The following is an 11,784-nucleotide window of genomic DNA, read 5'->3' on the forward strand; positions in this document are numbered from 1 at the left end:
CCTGTCGTCCACCTCTGGTACCCCTGCGTTGGCCTCTTTGACTGCCAGCTCCTCTCGCTTTACTGAAGGACGAGTAATAGCGAAAGGAACCACCCCTCCACTGCTGTCCCCTAGGACGAAAAGGCAGAGGTTGGCGAACTGCAGCGCCCAACGACTTCGCTGCAGCTTTTGAGGTCTGCAACCTCTCAAGGCTCTCGTCAGCCTTGCTGCCAAAAAGGTGTTCACCGTCAAAGGGCATGTTGAGGAGCCGGGACTGCACATCAGGAGCAAACCCCGACTTCCGCAACCACGCAAACCTGCGTATCACGGTGCTCGCCGCCATGGACCTACTGACTCATTCAGCTAAGTCCAAACCCGACTGAACGGACTCACACATGGCATCCTTACCATCCTGGACCATAGCAAGGAAACCATCCCGTTCGTCCCCTTCGGGAATATGTTCAGCCGCTAACGCAACACAGTTCCACAGAGTGTGTGTGAAACGAGACAAGGCACAAATGGAGTTGGCCGCCTGAAGCGCCATACCACCAGAAGAAAACACTTTCTTCGCCCAGCCATCAAAACGTTTGTCGTCCCTATCAGGAGGGATGGTAGGGTACGACGCCTGCTTTGCCGGGACCGTGGCCGCCTGCACCACCAAACTCTCTGCAGTGGGGTGCCTGGTCAAGTAGCAGGGGTCACTACTGGCTGGATGATATTTTCGCGACAAGGATCTGCCCACCGCCGGGAGACTCTCCGGAGCAGTCCAAGCCGCCGCCACCCTTCTCTGTAAAGCCATATGGAACGGCAGTACAGGGTCAGTTGGGGGACCAACATCAAGGATGTCCGTTAGATCATCCTGCACAAACTCCCCTGGGGGAGCAGACCATCCCAAGTACTCAGAAACCCTAGCCATAAGGCGCCGGTACGAGGAATCGGCATGAGAGCCAGGCTCAGGCCTACAAAACTCCACCTCCGGAGAGGTGTCCAGTCCACTGGCATCATGCAGTGACTGCCTCAAATCGTCAAACTGACTATGGCCCGAGACAAGTTCATCTGGAACCTGACTAGGAACCAGGCCATCAGAATCCTCATCCGCCTCTGAAATATATTCCAGGTGGCGAAAAGAAGGCACCCGAGAGTGCTTGCTCTTAACCAGAGCCTTCCTAGGGGGATCCCCCGTGCCACGGGGTACCTCCGACACGAAAGGCGTCGATGGCGTCGAGCGAATCGGCGCCGGCGTCGAGAGAACAAGCATCGGCGCCGAGAGGATCGGCGTCGACGTTGAGGAAATCGACGTCGACGTCATATGCAGCACCGCCAGCATCGGCGGCGTCGACACAGCCCTCGAAGCCGGAGCCCCGAGCGTGTCCTTCGACGACCTGAGCGTCGACGGCTTCAACGACTTCCTCGGAGCCGGAGCCACGAGAAAGCCTGTCGATGCCCTCGACGCCTCAGACGTCGATGTGTTCCTCGAAGACCTCACAGGTGCACACGGTCTCGAACGCGTCGAGGACTGGGACCTGGAACGGGTACGTCGAGAACGAGTTTCCTTGTCCGAACGGGACCTCTCCCGTGACTCGTGCCGACCACTCTTGCAAGCGGTGTCTCTCGACCTCTCACGACCGAACCCACTCGGGGCGCGGACGGCTTAGTACCCTGCGACTCGAGAATCGCCAGCATTTTCTTCCCGAAGGAAGTGTCATGACCACTGCTTCCAAAGAGTCAGGACCTACCCAACATCCTTGGAAGCAGGCTCATAACATATACTATCGGCACCAGCAAGTCCCAATAGGGACCTTTTGGACCTTGTCCTGGCACCGGTGGTGCCAGGCTCATAGCATGGACCCGTCCCGGCACAGGAAGCGCCGGGCTCATAACAAGTGTGAGAGTGCTTGGGTGGACCTACCTGCAGCAGACCATGCTGCTTACTTACCAGCAAGATGATGTTTCACTCTCTTCTGGCAGGGACTACTTTTCCTTCTGGGTGGGGCAGGCACCACTCCCTGGATCATTGATGCTGGACCCCTTCTGGAAGCAGGAACTCTTTTGTCTGGGCGAGGCTGTGGAAGAAGACACCTAAGCACTCCTATGGACTATTTAAACCACACCCGATTGATGCAAGGTGCTTCGCGTTATTCTGCATCTGCAGCAGGACGCTCACCGTGTCAGCTCCAGTGAATCTTCAGTTCCGGATGTGAATACGAAAATTACCTGCTGGGAACCAATTCTCAGTCTTCAGCAGCTCCTGCAAAACAAAAGGCACAGATTAGGCAAAGGCAAAGTTAGCGGTTCAACTTACCCGATCCATCGGCAGCATTCAAGGCATTTTTTCTGCATATCTCGTACGGCATCGGGCCTGCAAAGACAAAGAACATTGGTTAGTCACGCTTAGTTACAAAACTGCTTACCTGTGTTACGCTCGCTCCAACTCTGCTCGCGCTGCATTCCGGCACCTGTAAAGACAAAAGAGACATTAAGGTGCATTCTACAGCCCTAGAGCAGCCTTTCTACTTACGTGCCTTCGTATGCACCATCTTCTTGTTACGCTCTCTGCCACGAACCTGGGAGGAGCATCTTCTTCGGCACAGACAGCATCTGAAAGGGAAAAAACAGACATTAAGGAGATAAGACATTTGAAGAGAGCAATCTAAAGGGAACTTTTATACTTACAAGTCACGCTCGTGCAGCACACAGCGGCATCGCTCTCAACTTACCCTCTGCAATTAAGAGGCTGAACTCATATCCAGTGAAGTAACTGGACCCAGCGCCCCTGCATATGACGCAGGATGGAGAGCCCAGCATTCACCTATTTAAGGTGAGCACAACCATCGACCGAGTACCACGGGGAGAGAGGGAGAGAGGGGCTTGGAACTTCTCCCAGTCTTCCAGGCACTAATACCTTGATTTTCCACTTGCAGACACCTCACCCTTCAGGTCAAACTTTCGGTGAGAAAGGGGCCAAATCCAGGAGCCAAACGAATCCTACGCCTGACATTGAAGACGGTTTCACCGCCCAGTCAAGACCCGCGCCTCCGAGGGAACCAGGTGAGCGTTACAGAACGTGAAGCCTTACCACATATTTCCCGCCCAGGCGCAATGGAAACTTCAGACACGGACCAATTGGCCCAGTTGCTCGGGGAGTTGAGAGCAGAAGTACACGCAGCGCGCCAGGAAACAAATGCCCTAAGGAGGGAGTTAGTGGTATCTAAGGAACGAACAGACGATTTGGCTAGACAATTGTTGCAAGCCCAAGCGGGACAAACTCCTCTGCCTACCCCTGGGGGGAGCCATGCTCCAACGACTTCCTCTAATCCGGTGCAAATTAATCTACCAGGAAATGTACCTCTGGCCCCGCCCGAACGCTTTTCAGGTGATCCGAAAAGATATGCTGTGTTCATCAATCAGTGTCGTTTGCACTTTTTGTGTAGTCCTGCCGCTTTCCCAACGGACCAGGCTAAGGTGGCCTTCGTGCTCTCATATCTTAGTGGCAGTGCCGCAGATTGGTCTATTCCTTTAGTGACTCAGGATAACCCAATTCTTTACAATTTCCAGGACTTCCAAGCTAGTATGGAAAGATTGTTCGCAAGACATTCTCAGGGACAGGCCCTGGACAATGAACTTCTTTCACTACGACAGGGCAATCAAGATCTTCTGGCCTACATTGCATCATTCAACAGACTAGTGGTTGAAACCGGATGGCCTGAGGATAAGAGGATCACCCTTTTCTACAGAGGCCTGCGTGGAGAACTCAAAGACGTTCTGGCTCAGGTGGTGAATCCTCCACAAGACTGTTCCGAATACATCGATCTGGTGGTTCAATTGGATCATAGAATACAAAATCGAAAAGCTGATCGTTCCAGAATTGAGACTCGAACTTTTTCAAGACCACAGAGTTCCGCTAAAGGAAATGATACCGTGGAACCCATGCAGATTGGGGTTGTGAAAGGACCTCTAACCCAAAAGGAAAGGGAAAGGAGAAGACAACTGCAATTGTGCCTCTATTGTGGAAACTCAGGGCATTTCCTTCAAGATTGCCCCGTGAAACCAATGAAGAAGATAGTAGGAGCTTCCCATAAAGGTGCCAAAGGTTCAGAGTCGGAAAACGACCTCGCCCGACAAGTGTAGAGGTCCGCTTGCCGAGCGTTAAAACCAGTTCTTTGAACTCGCATTTCATCATGCCCATGGTCCTCGTGTGTCCAGAGCAACCCAATCGTATGCATGCCATTAAAGCATACATTGATAGTGGCGCATCAGCAATTACGTGGACTGTGAATTGGCCGCCAGGATGAATCTATCTCTTTGTCCTAAGACGGTGAAAGACGTCATCACCACCGTGGACGGTACGGAAATAGCTTCCGGACCAGTAACTCACACCACCATGGAAGTGACGTTGGTAAGCCAAGATGGACATCAAGAGAAGATCGTGTTTGATGTGATCAAGGCTCCGCAGTTTCAAGTTATCCTGGGAATCCCTTGGTTGGAGAAACACAATCCCCAAATCGATTGGCGAGCAAAGACAATCCGGTTTCTAGAATGCGCTCCTACCTGTTATCCTCAGCCTACCACTAAGCTAGTAGCAACTACTTCTGAGAGTCATCACCTGCCTCCTGAATACCGGGAATTTCAGGATGTCTTTTGAAAAGATCAAGCTAATTCGCTGCCTCCTCACAGATCATACGACTGCCAGATAGACTTGGTTCCGGGATCCACTCCTCCGTGCAGTCGAATTTATGCCCTCACAGAACCTGAAAATCTTCACCTGAGGCAGTATTTGGACCAGTACCTGGCTAATGGATTTATCCGTCCTTCGAAGTCCCCAGCCTCTTCAGCTTTGTTCTTCGTTCCAAAAAAGGAAGGAGACCTGAGAACATGTATAGATTACCGTGCCCTGAACCAGATTACGATTAAGAACAGATATCCGTTACCATTGATCCCTGAACTTCTTGACCAAGTTAAAAGTGCCTGTATCTACACAAAGCTGGACCTCAGAGGAGCTTACCATTTAGTACGAATAAAAGAGGGCGACGAATGGAAGACGGCCTTTCGTACTAAATATGGACTGTTCGAGTATCAAGTAATGCCCTTTGGGTTATGCAACGCACCGGCTGCTTTTCAGTATTTTATGAATGACGTCCTCAGAGAGCTCATCGACGTATGTGTAGTTGTCTATATTGATGACATTCTGGTCTACTCGTCCTCTGAGGCGGATCATCGAAAACACGTCACAGCAGTACTGGAAAGGCTCCGAAAACACAGACTTTTTGCAAAGCTGGAGAAATGTGTTTTTCATGTCACGGAGGACGAATTTTTGGGATTTATTTTGTCACCTAATGGAGTCCACATGGACTCAAGAAAAGTGGACGCTATCATTAAGTGGCCCTCACCAACGTCTGTGAAAGGAGTTCAAAGCATGTTGGGCTTCGCCAACTTTTATCGTAGATTTATTCCTGATTTTTCTCAAGTAGTCCAACCCATTACTGCCCTTCTCAGAAAGAATAAACGTTTCGAGTGGTCTACGGAGGCGGAACAAGCTTTTCAGGAACTAAAAACAAAATTCACCTCGGCTCCAGTTTTAAAACATCCTCGCCCGGAACTTCCCTATATCGTGGAGACTGATGCTTCCAGTCTCGCAATGGGAGCAGTGCTCTCGCAAAGAGACCCAGAAACAAACCAGTTACACCCAGTAGCATTCTGGTCCCGCAAATTTTCGGCTCCCGAAATCAACTACACTATTACAGATAAGGAACTTTTGGCTATTAAGTCCGCCTTTAAAGCCTGGCGGCATTATCTCCTGGGAGCCCGACACACAGTCACCGTCATCACGGATCATCGTAATTTACAGTACCTTAAATCAGCCAAAGCTCAATCATCTAGACAACTTCGCTGGGCATTATTTTTTGCCGAATTCGACTTTGTGATAACTTACCGACCAGGCAACAAGAATGGTAAAGCAGATCCTCTCTCCCGAATTGGAGTAGGTGAACTCACGACCAATCCTGAACCAGTACCCATAATTCCGGAACAGAGAATCCTGGGTTTGATAAGTGCACAAACCATTGAAGACCTTGAAGCTAAAGTTAAAGAACTTCTGACTCCAGCAGAAGTGCAAGACTGGCAACTCAAGGGAAAAGATTTCACAATGGATAAGAACTTACTATACTTTCGAGGAAGATTATATCTACCATGCACCGATTTACAAAGACAGGTGATCTCTTGTTACCATGACTCCTTAATGGAAGGACATCCCGGCATTGCCAAAACGTCGGAAAAGATAAAAAGACATTTCTCGTGGCCGTCTTGGAGAAAGGACATTAAAGATTTCATAAATTCCTGTGGTGTGTGCGCTCAAAGCAAAAGCCAGAAGGAGAAGCCAGCAGGTCTCTTACATCCAATAGACATTCCTCCACACCCATGGCATGCTCTCTCCATGGACTTCATCACGGATTTACCACCATGCTCCGGATTTAATACAATCTTAGTGATTGTGGACCTATTCTCGAAGATGGCCCATTTTATCCCATTGAAAGGGTTACCTACAGCTTCAATTCTGGCTCGAGAGTTCCTCGAAAACATCGTTCGGTTGCACGGCTTTCCTTCAGTTTTAATCTCAGATAGAGGAAGTCAATTTATTTCCCACTTCTGGCGGAGTTGTTGTCGCCTAGCCCAAATTGACGTAAGGCTTTCAACCAGCCATCATCCCCAGACCGACGGGCAGACCGAGAGGACCAACCAAACCCTGGAACAGTATCTGTGCTGCATGTTACAACAGTCGGAGGACACTTGGAAAGATATTCTCTGGATTGCGGAGTACGCTTATAATAATTCAGTCCATGCCGGAACCGGAAAAACTCCTTTTTTTCTTTTATATGGACTCCACCCTCGCACTTCAAATCTTGATCCACCTCAAAATCTTGGGACACCCGCTGTAGATCATCTGCATTCTACAATCACTCAAGCCTTTAAAGAGGCCACGTCTCACCTTAAGCGGGCCAAGGAACAATACAAGAAGTGTGCGGACATACATCGAAAGGAAGCTCCTCAATATCTTGTGGGAGATCAAGTCTGGCTATCCACCAAACATTTACCGCTAAAAGGACCGCGTACTTTCAATCCGCGATACCTGGGACCTTACCCAATCACTGCCATAATTAATCCAGTGGCAGTTAAATTGGGCCTACCTGCACATATGAAAATACATCCAGTTTTCCACGTTTCTCTACTAAAACCCTTGCAACCTGGAACCCGTTTGACAAAATCTCCAGACCCTATTCTTGTGGACGGAGAACTGGAATTCGAAATACAAGACATCTTAGACTCCAAGATTTCCAAATCAAAATTATACTATCTGATTGACTGGAAAGGTTATGGCCCCCAGGAACGATCTTGGGAACCGTCGGAACATGTTCATGCACCCCGTCTGGTTAAGAAGTTTCATCGAACTTTTCCTGATAAACTGAAACCCCCGGAGAAGACGAATTTGGGAGGGGCCTTGAGGGGGGGTGCTGTCATGACCACTGCTTCCAAAGAGTCAGGACCTACCCAACATCCTTGGAAGCAGGCTCATAACATATACTATCGGCACCAGCAAGTCCCAATAGGGACCTTTTGGACCTTGTCCTGGCACCAGTGGTGCAAGGCTCATAGCATGGACCCGTCCCGGCACAGGAAGCGCCGGGCTCATCACAAGTGTGAGAGTGCTTGGGTGGACCTACATGCAGCAGACCATGCTGCTTACTTACCAGCAAGATGATGTTTCACTCTCTTCTGGCAGGGACTACTTTTCCTTCGGGTGGGGCAGGCACCACTCCCTGGATCATTGATGCTGGACCCCTTCTGGAAGCAGGAACTCTTTTGTCTGGGCGAGGCTGTGGAAGAAGACACCTAAGCACTCCTATGGACTATTTAAACCACACCCGATTGATGCAAGGTGCTTCGCGTTATTCTGCATCTGCAGCAGGACGCTCACCGTGTCAGCTCCAGTGAATCTTCAGTTCCGGATCCTGTGAATACGAAAATTACCTGCTGGGAACCAATCCTCAGTCTTCAGCAGCTCCTGCAAAACAAAAGGCACAGATTAGGCAAAGGCAAAGTTAGCGGTTCAACTTACCCGATCCATCGGCAGCATTCAAGGCGTTTTTTCTGCATATCTCGTACGGCATCGGGCCTGCAAAGACAAAGAACATTGGTTAGTCACGCTTAGTTACAAAACTGCTTACCTGTGTTACGCTCGCTCCAACTCTGCTCGCGCTGCATTCCGGCACCTGTAAAGACAAAAGAGACATTAAGGTGCATTCTACAGCCCTAGAGCAGCCTTTCTACTTACGTGCCTTCGTATGCACCATCTTCTTGTTACGCTCTCTGCCACGAACCTGGGAGGAGCATCTTCTTCGGCACCGACAGCATCTGAAAGGGAAAAGACAGACATTAAGGAGATAAGACATTTGAAGAGAGCAATCTAAAGGGAACTTTTATACTTACAAGTCACGCTCGTGCAGCACACGGCGGCATCGCTCTCAACTTACCCTCTGCAATTAAGAGGCTGAACTCATATCCAGTGAAGTAACTGGACCCAGCGCCCCTGCATATGACGCAGGATGGAGAGCCCAGCATTCACCTATTTAAGGTGAGCACAACCATCGACCGAGTACCACGGGGAGAGAGGGAGAGAGGGGCTTGGAACTTCTCCCAATCTTCCAGGCACTAATACCTTGATTTTCCACTTGCAGACACCTCACCCTTCAGGTCAAACTTTCGGTGAGAAAGGGGCCAAATCCGGGAGCCAAACGAATCCTACGCCTGACATTGAAGATGGTTTCACCGCCCAGTCAAGACCCGCGCCTCCGAGGGAACCAGGTGAGCGTTACAGGAAGCCCATTCCTCCGGCGTCGCACGGCTGGTGGGGTAAGCGACGTGCCGGGCAGAGTCCTCCGAAGAGGACCTGGAAGACGACCGGTGTCGGCGCTTCCGAGAATGCCTCGAAGAGGCTGAGGAGAGGCGAGACCGACTCCTAGAAGGAGACCCACGTGACTTCCGACGATGGCGCGGAGAGTCACCTCTCGAATCATCCATCGAAAGCCCCGCAGACTTCGACTTCCGGGGCTTGGACACCAGACCTACCGACAACTTCTTCTTACGTTCGCGTAAGGCTTTGGACGTGAGCGACTGGCAGTCGATACAGTCATCCGTGTCGTGGGCCTCCCCGAGACACCAGAGGCAGGCGTCATGCGAGTCCGTCACCGACATCTTGGACCCACACTCCCCACACTTCTTGAAGCTCGGACGCGGGGCGAAGACGAAGTAGAAGACATCTTCACATGAAGGATTTTCACAAAAACGAACAAGTTCGAAGAACCGAGAAGAACAGAACTCCAAAGAGTCGAGGCGTTAACCGAGATTCACGAAGCAACACGTTCGTGGAAAAAACGGAACTGAGGCTACGGGCGTCGTGCGTCCTACTTATCACATCGGATGACGTCGGACGTCAGAGGAGGTCCTCGACGACGTCGCATCGAAGTCATCGACGCAGGACGCAGAAAAAAGTTTCCGAAGCAGCACAGCTGTGGTGATTACATGTCATAGATACGGAATACGTCGGAGGACCCAATCCCCTCAAATTGCTATTACTGGTGCATTTCTGACGGTAATACGGTGCATTGCTACCGACGCCTGACATGCCTCTATTACCGTTTCCGGAAGGGGGGGTGTGTGCTCCTGAGGACCGGTAATGCACCGGTATTTCTGGCGGCCGCCCTGCCTGAGACGGTATGACCGGCAAGCCAGAATTACCTGCGTTTTAGCAGTAAAGTTGTAATGAGGGCAATTGTGTTTTCTGAACACAATCCATAAAACATCCTGCAGCCCCACCTGCACAGCATTTTCGATCCGGAGTGCAGGTGAGTGTGGCCCCCTGCCCCCTCCTTTGTCCCTTTGTGTCCCCTGAACCGTTCTATGTTTAATTCCGTTCTTTTTGCTTGTTCTGTCAATTTTTTGTCCTGTGCCCCTTGGCCCATTCAATGTTTATTTTCCTCCTTTTTGGTTGTTCTGTCCATTTATTGTACTGTGCCCCAAGATTACTTCTTAGATTAATGTTGTCCTTTTTTGGTTTGGTGTCCTTTCATTGTCCGCCGTGCTCCTGGCGCTTTCCCCCTCCTGCCCCTGTGTTGTCTGTTGCCCTCACCACTCCATTGACTGTAGTCCTCGCCACAGCGCGATAGTTCATGCTTCAGCCCCACCTGCACTCCATTTCCTATCCGGAGTACAAGTGAGTGGGACCCCTAAAGTTGGAATGAGGGCAATTGTGTTTTATGAAAACAATTTATAAAATATCCTGCCGCCCCACCTGCACTCCATTTCCGATCCCGAGTGCAGGTGAGTGTGACCCTATCCCCTCATTTGTCCCCTTGTGTTCCTTGTCCCCTTTTATGTTTAATTTCGTCCTTTTTGTTTGTTTTCTCAATTCTTTGTCCTGTGTCTCCCAACCCCTCCTATGTTTATTTTCGTCCTTTTTGGTTTTTCTGTCAATTTTGTGTCCTGTGTCCCCCGACACCTTCTTCACTTAATTTTTTATTAACCTTTTCAATAACAGTTTGACCCCAGAACCCCCCCCCCTTGTCCCAGCCGAAATCCATTGCCGTTCTCTTTGCCTCGGAGGAGCACAGTCCACAATCCCCTTCAATTTTAAAACCATTCTTTCCTCTGGGTCGTCATCGTCCACCCCCCCTCTTACATAGAGCCACCATCCCTTGGTATACTCCCAGCTTAGATCAAGCCCAAAGGATTAAATTTTCCAGGACACCATGCTCCTCTGGAATATTTCTGTAGGAATTTCATCACCAGGTCGCAGTCTGCCACGAATCCTTGGTAGTTCCCTTGAAGGGAGTAGGTTATCCATTCCAGGGATACAAACTGCCACACTTTGCTCACCCATTCATGTTCTGTAGGTGATTCCTTCAATTTCCACTTCTGAGCAATCACCAGGGCCCCTGACAACATTAATATCACGTACACCTCTTGTTGTGCTTTCGAGGGGAGACTCTCAATTGTTCCCCCTAACCCTAAGATAGCCAGGCCCAGGCTACCCTTTCGTTTGGTCCCCACCATTTCTTCTATAGCAACCGTTATCTTTTCCCAGTATCTTTGAATTCGGGGGCATTCCCACCACACATGACTCCATGTCCCCTCTTCCCTGCATTCCCTCAAACAGCCTTACGGTACCATTGGGAATAACTTCTGCAATGACATCGGGTGAGGTGCCATTGGAACATCAGTTTTACTCAGAATTCTTGTAGTTGGACTGATCTCGTTAGTTTGGGCATAATAGCCCATAATTGTGCCCACTCTATTTCCTCAATCTGCAGACCCACAGCCTCTTTCCATAGCTTAATATATCGTATATGTCCTGCCTTCATTATGGTTGCTGAATGTATAAAAGGTTCCAACTATGTTTTGATCTCCAGAGTTCTCTAGTAGTAGTTTTTCAAAAGGTGTTGGGGGCCTTAATACTGCCTTCTTGACTCCCGGCTGTAGCAGCCAGTGTTTCACTTGTGTATATCTAAATCTCTACCCCTCGTCCAGAGAGAAATCCGCTTTACACTGATTAAAGGACTTACAGGGTAATTCATAGAATTTCGCAGAAAAGTGTCGCAAGCGGCTGGCGCAGAGTGTCCGCGTGCGATTGACTGCGCCAGGCACGTGCGCTAAAACCGATTTCCGCGCACAGCGTATTCATGGATTTCATGCTCCCAAACCAGCCGTGGCGCAGAGTATCGCAGCGACCCTGCAGCAGCGCCAGTAACGCCCCCA

This window comes from Ambystoma mexicanum, chromosome 8 (genome assembly GCF_040938575.1).
Source record: "Ambystoma mexicanum isolate Mex_15411 chromosome 8, UKY_AmexF1_1, whole genome shotgun sequence".
In the NCBI taxonomy this organism is placed as follows: domain Eukaryota; kingdom Metazoa; phylum Chordata; class Amphibia; order Caudata; family Ambystomatidae; genus Ambystoma; species Ambystoma mexicanum.